This window comes from Clupea harengus, chromosome 15 (assembly GCF_900700415.2).
Source record: "Clupea harengus chromosome 15, Ch_v2.0.2, whole genome shotgun sequence".
In the NCBI taxonomy this organism is placed as follows: Eukaryota; Metazoa; Chordata; class Actinopteri; order Clupeiformes; family Clupeidae; genus Clupea; species Clupea harengus.
In genome coordinates, this window is record NC_045166.1 from 16,582,639 (window position 1) to 16,592,437 (window position 9,799).

Below are 9,799 nucleotides of genomic sequence, written 5' to 3' on the forward strand. Positions count from 1 at the left end.
TTCAAATATGTCAACCTTTCATGGACTGACTGGTCTCAGTCTATCTGTAGTCCTACACATTAGACTTTGTATTTTCCCGCTTATGAGTCAAGTCTATACGAATCTAGAGGACACAGTACCTTTAAAACCAGAACTTTGTCATATTTAACAGAAAAAACGGATTTGGGCCACTTCGTACCTATCTGCAGCCTGAACATTCTTTACTAAGCCCTGAGGTTTTTTATCCACAGACTCGGCACTGATTATAGGTGTAACACTGCCCTCTGCTGGCAGAATGTCATAGCCCTTGTACCTGGAGTGACGAGACCAACATCAGCAGTACAGGGGGCACCCATGGGCACTACTTCCACAGCTAGAGGTTTCACTCAAGACCTCCGTGGTCTGCACAGACTGCTGGATTGTACCAGCTAAATGGAAGGATAGCCTAACAGGAGCCATAGTCATTTGAGCCATTTTACTCAGAGATCAACATGTAAAAGCATCCACATCGAACCATGGCAATGAAGAACCACTAAACGCTCCTCGGCCAGAGGAGACAGTCCATCTACCATAAGGCTTTGCGGTGTAAAACAGATAAAACAGACCTTTGTTCACAGACTGGAGGGGTTAGGCTACACTTGCACATAACCTTTAGCTTTAGGGCTTTGTCATAAATGGAGCGCACTTTGAGTTCCCCTAGCAAGAGTGGTTGAGAGCAAGGCAAAACTGAAACAGTTACAGAACAAAACAAATTGTACTGTGGATTTTGGTTAGGCCTACATCACACTCTGAATAGCAGCTGTTCTTGGTTTATTAACCCGTAAAAGGTAGGCCTGCGCAATTTGTTTTGGGGTTATCGTTAAGTTTTGGCATGTTATTTGAGTGTCACGAGAGATGAACATATCATGATTATTTGTTTAAATATATGTTCTTTTAGATAAATTGCTGCTGGGCTACATCAGACCTTAGTCTACGTCTAATCATATCCGTTGTCATCATCAAGCGTATCTTGCGGTTATGGAAATATGATTCGCTATGATGTTCCTTTTACTTAGATACAACAGTATTTTTTTGCATGTATATCATGTTTCTACCTTGCAAAATGTTATGTTATTGCGTTTATTTGTGAGTCAAACCATTGCACTTCCAAACAGGAGTCCGCAGTGCACGCGTAATCTACAGCAATATATATTCAGTAACACAGTTATTTCAGTGCCTAGATGATAACAGAAACTGTCGTGAATAGTGCTAATTAAGCGGTAGACAACTCATGAAAACATTTAGTCCTGAGAGCACCAGTGTTGTAGTACTGGAGTTCTCTGAGACTCGGACTTTGGACTCGGATTCCAGCAGTGACTGACGGAAGTTGTGGATGGGGTGGCTGAGCGATATATGGGTGTATAAGGTACACTGACATATTTTTCAAACGGGATATAGGATGAGACAATACCGTTTAGACGGATATAGTTTGATGTTGCGTTACATAAACTGTTTCTTCTGTAAAGTTGACAGTGCTCGCTCCTCTCATCTTCTCTCACACATCTCCGCACAACCCCGACCGATCAACCCGAATCATCTGACCGGCTCATGGACTATGCCTATTAAGTTTAATAAGCTTGGCAGGGCTGATCCCAATGACTCCTCTGTACCCTGCTCGTGTTGGCCTGTAGTTAAAAACTCTGCCTGCCAGAGAGACTAGATCCTGGAAAAGGTCTGGATGACATCTCGATGGAGTGGAAAGGTCTCATCTGCCACATACACATGTGGGACACAGTGCTGATCTCTTCTGTACATACGTCACTGAGCTGTGCATACAAACAAACCTGGCCCATGGCATGTGGCTGTGGTCCCAAACGCTCTGCACATGGCAGAAGCGCATCTTGTGGCAGGGTCCCATCACAGAGCGCCTGGCCGAAGATGTTAGCCAGAGCACCACCATCGCTCGTCTTCTCACAGCTGCCCATATCCACTACCCGGAACTGGGCCAGTACTAGGCATCTACTACTGCCAGGAGCACAACGGAGTAAGTCCACGTGTAGTTGTAGAACAGGGACCCCGAGTTGTAAGGGGTCCTGATCACAACATGTTTTCCATCGATTGACAGGAAGTTCCACAGATGGAGGATGTCACTGGCGATGCTTTCCAGTCCTCAGTGGTGAAGACTGGCATGAACTCCTGTGCCAAGGAGTCCCATATGGCCCTGGCGACCTCACCAACATTCCTTGCCATGGTGCTCACTCCCACATGATAGCTAAAAGATATTGCTGTAGGAGTCACCAGTGGGCAAGAATCTGTAAAAAAAAAGAAAAAATGAACGAGCAAAATACAAAGCTTTAGACTATATTACCAGCCGATAAATAGCTGGTAAATACATGTCCAGACTTTTGAAAATACAAAATGAATTGAAATATTCGCGGCCTCACTTTTGGCAACAGACTGTTAAACTGGTCCCTGTCCAGACTGAAATATCTCTTGGACCTGCCGTCATCCAGCCGCAACTCCTGCATCAGCTGGTCATATTCCCCGAGCTGCAGACGGGCTTGGAGAATCACGTGAACCCAATGCAATCTCCGGCGTCTTCTCTGAAGTTAAAGCAATGCAGTACCAAATGCAACAACCCCTCGCTCCAGAGTGACATTATACATTTGAGAAGAAGTGCAACACTTTTTAGTACAACATTTTCGTTCTAGAATGCTTAATTAAGCGGGGATGCAATTAATTTGCTCAAAACAAAACCAATTTGACGGATTGCACTACACACTAAACGTCAACAAGGACCAGCACCACAACTACTGTATGCCACACACATGTTAATGTTAAAAAAGGCATGGCGAGTAAACATTTTCTATAAACTGTATGATGAAATTTGACGTAGCAATAGAAGTCACACCAAACATATGGCTTTTAACTAGTTTTTTTATTTGTTACCAAACATCTGATCATAATTGTTAATTTCTTTCCGTCAAGAATCGATTGCTTGCCTTCAGATTTAAAATATAAAAAGTTCTATCCTATCCTACTTGTTGTCAGTCGGCACAAAGATACCAGTCAACATGTTTGTTTGTTTGCAACACCAAGCAGTCCAAATTAACGTTGCCACTACGTCAGAACGTCCACAAATCTTCGACAGCGTTTTTAGGGCAACCAGAGCGAATGTTGACGGTCTCGCCGCCTTTTGGGGTGCATGCACATCCACAACGTGGTTTTATTACTTAAGCGCCAGGTCCTTTTGCCCTGTGTTACTTTCGTCCCGGCTCTCCCCTACATAATTATGTAAGGCGACTGCCTTGAGCCTTGCCTCAAAATAGCTCAGGGTGTCAATGGCCGGGGCCGAGAGTGTTGCACAGGAGGAAAGTCTACATCTTGCCTAAATCATCATTTCGGCCTAAATGTGAGTGACTGATAAGTGTGAGTGCATTTGATCTAATCAGTTTCTAAGCAGAAAACAGCAAAGATGAATAAACAGCAATCGCAACAGAATCACACATTATGCCTCCATCACCTGGACAGGCCTACACTGATGTGTATCTGTTATAGGGTGAGGGTTAGGAAATCTGTTCAGGTTTAATTGTAGGCCTACATGAAGTTAATAATCCAATAGATATTTTTGAATTAGCCTATAGTGGGCCTAAATGTCTATTTGAGATGTCTGCCTGTAATTTATATGTGTTCTCCTATCTATTTAGATGGTTAAGGTATTTTTCATTGGCATTGGATTTGCCGAGAGGTATCTTGAAGAGATCAAGGTCGATCTCCAAAGACGACTTTGTGTGACTGAAGTCGGAGATGAAGTAGAATGTGATGTAATCGTGGCCCTCTGTCCAATCGTCTCTCGAGCTGGAACTGATGTTGAGGCTGCACTGAATGTGATTCCAAGTGGGTTAATCATCCTGTTTCCATATAAAAATGCTGTAGAATGCTCTAGCATAGAATGCTCAAATTCTGATAATGTTTTAACTGTGGTAGTGCCAGTAATGAAGAGGCTTTAGGCTACAGTTTCATCTGTGAACTAATGGACACATAAATATAGTTTATAGTAGCACAATTAACTGGTTTAACTTGTGTTTTATTTATTTTTATTGTAACATGGTCAAAATGTCTTTTATACCTTTAAGGCTCAAAGCCTACACTTGTTATGGTGCTTCATCGCACAATCGACCCGGATGACATAATACCCAACACCCAGAAGTATGTCGAAGGGAGAGGAATGACGCTGGACCTGCTTTTCAATGAGGAAGGAGGACTACTTTCTTGCAGAAGAAATGAGAACTCCAAGGGATTGGCTGCCATTTTCCTCAGCCAATATGAAACACCTAGCCCTAGATACAGTGATATCTCTTCAAATGCCACACGTTTGCCTATAGGCAATATTGTGGTCTTTTTTCTGTTTATTTCACTTCTTGCCTTTTTATTCGTTCTTGTTGTTGTGCTATTACATGGAACAGTTTTTAACTAACATTCTGGTTAGCTAACTCAATCAAGATCAAATTATTTGTTTTTTTCTAGGCTATTTACATAGGCTACACTACTATTACTACAAAACATGAGCATTAGCCAACTGAAATCTGATAGGCTATCAGAACCCTAAACTTAAAATGAAAATTGGGCTTAAATGCCAGAAGTGTTTTGTTAAGTCATATATTGGCAATACCAACATGTTTTATTTGAAAACATTAAAAAGGTGAAGAACAATCAGCAGTAAGACTTACAAATGTCATTTGATTTAAGAGTGAATTGTAGTTTATTAGTTGTAATTACTCAAACTCCTTGCATCCTGAAACTGCCCATCATCTCTAACCTTTTAGCCATTTTATTTAGCTTTAGGCTACTGCTGGGAAAGGTCAAATCATGTGAACAGGCCATAACAAAACACTTCAGTGTTCAGTCAACATTTTGTGTCCACACTTATTTCAGTAGGCTACCTACTAAGCTCTATTCAGACACTTTCACTATTCAGAGGCTGTTCATCAATTGAAATGACCTAAGATGATCTAGTCTCTATTTCATATAGGAAACTATTCATATACTATTTCATATAGTGCTTCTTCCATGACACTTTGTCAGCAGAAGTAGATAGAATTAAAGAAATGGCAAGTTGATGTTTGTTTTTCTGTCTGCACACTTGTTTATTTTCTGTAATAAAACTCCAAACAGACGTGAGTTCTGCACAGAGCGCTACAAATCAAAACAAAAAAACAACATGGACTTTGAACAAACATGAATAAAACTGATGTTTTTTTTTAAAACAAGTTAAGTTAAGTTTAAAGGACGATTTGAGTAGAAGATTGAGTAGATGCTTTGTGTTCGGTTGATCAAGTGACTGATTTTTTCTGAGGACAAACAACGCTCATATAAAGTCTGTCCTTCACAGTTTGGGAGGGTAGGCTCTCTGAACAAACTTCTGATCACGGGACAATACTAAACCCCCGGGGGAAATGTAGGCGTGTGTGTGTGTGTGTGTGTGTGTGCGCGCGCGCGTGCGCAGTGGCATGACAAGTAACACTAGACAAGCTTAGTTATACTGTACTATTTTTTTATTGTGGAAAATGTGAAAAGTGAAAAATGTACCTACAGTTTCACATCCCATTTCGTCACAACTAAAATGTGCAAAAGAATGACAAATATTCTCCATCTCAAATCATCTCTGGGGGCGTCTCTTGGTTCTTTGTGTAAACACTTTTGGAGATGTCCGCGGGTCTGCTCCAAAACATCTACTAAAGTGTGAATGTCCAGGGAATGGAAGGACAGCCTAACAGAAGCCACAGCCATTTGAGCCGTTTTACTCAGAGATCGAAATGTATAAACATCCACATCTCTCGAAACCATGGCAATGACGAACCACTTAACGCTCCTCGGCCAGAGGAGACAGTCTATCCACCATGAGGCTTTGCGGTGGGAACAAAAACGGACCTGTGTTCACAATTGGTCCTTGAGGGGTTAGGCTACACCTGCACATAACCTTTAGCATTAGGGTTTTGTCATAAATGGAGCGCACTTTGAGTTTCCCTAGCAAGAGTGGTTGAGAGCAAGGCAAAACTGAAACAGTTACAGAACAAAACAGATTGTACTGTGGATTTTGGTTAGGCCTACATCACACTCTGAATAGCAGGTGTTCTGGGTTTATTAAACCGTAAAAGGTAGGCCTGCGCAATTTGTTTTGGGGTTATCGTTAAGTTTTGGGATGTTATTTGAGTGTCACGAGAGATGAACATATCATGATTATTTGTTTAAATATATGTTCTTTTAGATAAATTGCTGCTGGGCTACATCAGACCTTAGTCTAAGTCTAATCATATCCGTTGTCATCATCAAGTGTATCTTGCGGTTATGGAGATATGATTCGCTATGATTTTCCTTTTACTTAGATACAACAGTTTTTTTGCCTGTATATCATGTTTCTACCTTGCAAAATGTTATGTTATTGCGTTTATTTGTGAGTCAAACCGTTGCACTTCCAAACAGGAGGCCGCAGTGCACGCGTAATCTACAGCAATATATATTCGGTAACACACACTCATTTCAGTGCTTAGATGTTTGGCTGATAACAGAAACTCTCGTGAATAGGGCTAATTAAGCGGTACACAACTCATGAAAACATTTAATTCTGAGAGCACCAGTGTTTTAGTACTGGAGTTCAAAACTCGGACTTCGGACTCCGGACTCGGATTCCAGCATTGACTGCAGTTGGACACGGAAGTTAGAGATGGGGTGGCTGAGCGCGATATATGGGTGGATAAGGTACACTGACATATTTTTCAAACGGGATATAGGAGGAGACAATACCGTTTAGACGGATATAGTTTGATGTTGTGTTACATAAACTGTTTCTTCTGTAAAGCTGACAGTGTTCGCTCCTCTCATCTTCTCTCACACATCTCCTCACAACCCCGACCGATCAACCCAAATCATCTGACCGGCTCATGGACTATGCCTATTAAGTTTAATATCACGTTCGAACACTATGTACAATTTCACAACAGAATACAGCAGAATAATGTGTAGGTAGGCTAGTTAATTTAGCTTTTAATGACATCGCATTACGCCGTGAACGTCAAGCGAATATCTAAGCTACCTTCACCCGCCGTCAATCCATCACACACCTGACACCAAATGAGTGGGGCCTAAAGCAGTGGATGAGACAGACTGTGCATAACCTTTTTACTGCCATCAGGAGGCCAGAAGAAACCGAGGGAAAGGAGTAGCAAATTTAGCAAGGTTTATTTTCTGCAATTGTAATATTAGGGGAGAGCTGGTACAAACGTAATATACAGTTAAAATAAACCTCCCACATCACCAATATTTTACAATATATCATAAATGTTTCTTTAAACACCTAAATACGCCTAGTGTAAATCTAACTCTCATAGCCGTTGTCATCATCAAACGTGTTTCTTGCGGTTATGGAAATATGATACGTGAAGATTTTACCATTTACGTAGATACAACAGTAAGTTTTTGCATGTATATCATGTTTCTATTTTGTACAGCAATCACAACAGAATTACACATTAGGCCTCCATCACCTGGACAGGCCTACACTGATGTGTATCTGTCATAGGGTGCGGGTTAGCCCATCTGTTCAGGTTTAATTGTAGGCCTACATGAAGTTAATAGTCACCAATGGATATTCTTCAATTAGCCTATAGTAGGCCTAAATGCCTATATGTATATGTGATACATGTCTGACTGTAATTTATATTTCTCCTGTCTAATTTCTCCTGTCTACTTAGATGGTTAAGGTATTTTTCAAGGGCATTGGATATGCCGAGAGGTATCTTGAAGAGATCAAGGCCTATCTCCAAAGACGACTTTGTGTGACTCAGGTTGGAGATGTACGGGAATGTGATGTCATCTTGGTCCTCTGTCCAATCGTCTCTCGAGCTGGAACTGATGTTGAGGCTGCACTGAGTGCGATTCCAAGTGGGTTAATCATCCTGTTTCCATATAAAAATGCTCTAGAATGATCTAGCATAGCATGCTCAAATTCTGATAATGTTTTAACTGTGGTAGTGCCAGTAATGAAGAGGCTTTAGGCTACAGTTTCATCTGTGAACTAATGGACACATAAATATAGTTTATAGTAGCACAATTAACTGGTTTAACTTGTGTTTTATTTATTTTGACTGTAACATTGTCAAAATGTCTTTTATACCTTTAAGGCTCAAAGCCTACACTTCTCATGGTGCTTCATCGCACAATCGACCCGGATGACATAATACCCAACACCCAGAAGTATGTCGAAGGGAGAGGAATGACGCTAGACCTGCTTTTCAATGAGGATCAAGGAATACTCTCTTGCAGAAGAAATGAGGACTCTAAGATTTCGGCTGCAGATTTCCTTAGCCAATATCAAACTGCCAACTCTGGAGGTGTTACTGGCTTTTTAAGTGACATACGTTCGATAATAATGATTGTGTCTATTTCAGTTGCATGCATTGATTCTACTTTGGCACTGCATTTCTTTGTCAGTAATGCATTTCGTTGTCTCAGTACTTGTACTCTGTCTCAGTACTTGTGCGTTGTCTCAGTTGTACTTGTACTCTGTGCAATGACAAAACAGTTGAATCTAATCTAATCTAATCTAATTGTCTGGATTTAAAAAAAAAATTATATTCCTCTAAGATAACTCAGTCAAGATCAATTGATTGTTTTTTCCTAGGCTATTTACATAGACTACACTACAGTTGAAACATGAGCATAATCCAACTGAAATCTGATAGGCTATCAGAACCCTAAAAAATTGGGCTTCGGTCTTGAATGCCAGAAGTGTTTTGTTAAGTCATATATTGGCAATACCAACATGTGTTATTTGAAAACATTAAAAAGAAGAAGTGTCATTTGATTTAAGAGTAAATTGTAGTTTATTAGTTGTAATTACTCAACTTCCTTGCATCCTCAAACTGCCCATCATCTCTAACCTTTTAGCCATTTTATTTAGCTATTTGTTAAGTTATAGGCTAGGCTACTGCTGGGAAAGTGATGTGAACAGGCCATAACAAAATACTTCAGTGATCAATCAATCAATCAATCAATGTTTCGGGACACTTATTTCAGTAGGCTACTTACTAAGCTCTGTTCAGACACTTTCACTATTCAGAGACTGTTTATCCATTGAAATGACCTAAGATTATCTAGTCTCTATTTCATATAGGAAACTACTGATCTTACATATAGGCCCACTCAACCCACACAGTCACAAAACAGGACAGACTGTCATCAAAGTGCTTCTTCCATGACACTTTGTCAGCAGAAGTAGATAGAATTAAAGACATGGCAAGTTGGTGTTGGTTTTTCTGTCCCCACACTTGTTTATTTTCTGTAATAAAACTCCAAACAGACGTGAGTTCTGCACAATTGCTACAAATCAAAACAAAAAACAAAACATGAACTTTGAACAAACATGAACAAAACTCAGTTTTTTACAATATCAGTAATCCATCAGTAATGGCATAGTCATTTTATTTTAAACTCTTCTTGCTTTAGCTTTCATTACAAATTGTACAACAGCTAATTTAATCACTCTGCAACTCTACATTTCACATTCTCAAAGCAATATGCAATCCATATTGCACCCCCCAAATTTTGTAACTATCCGTCTCTGTCAATCCGTCAACATCGCTGTTTACCTTGGTGGGTAGAAGCATGCTGACATAAGATAGTTGGCTCAGACACCTTGCAAATCCCCTCAGACGTATTTTTCAGTTACAATAACGTTTTTTTTTACTGGTGGCGAAATGAAGCTTCATGAAACTTTGAAGCTTTCCAGCCAGGAGTGTTGAAAAGTGGTTCATTTCTGAACGCTTCAAAAGCACTCTAGGGA

General features: G+C 40.4%; 1 long non-coding RNA gene across 1 annotated transcript; it reads left to right on the top strand.

The window, feature by feature from the left end:
- The first annotated feature begins 713 nt into the window (after window positions 1-713).
- Window positions 714-5,134, top strand: LOC116223756. The gene is made up of 3 exons (XR_004165248.2): window positions 714-806; window positions 3,666-3,855; window positions 4,095-5,134. It is a non-coding gene; the product is annotated as an uncharacterized LOC116223756 (long non-coding RNA).
- Window positions 5,135-9,799: the final 4,665 nt, after the last annotated feature.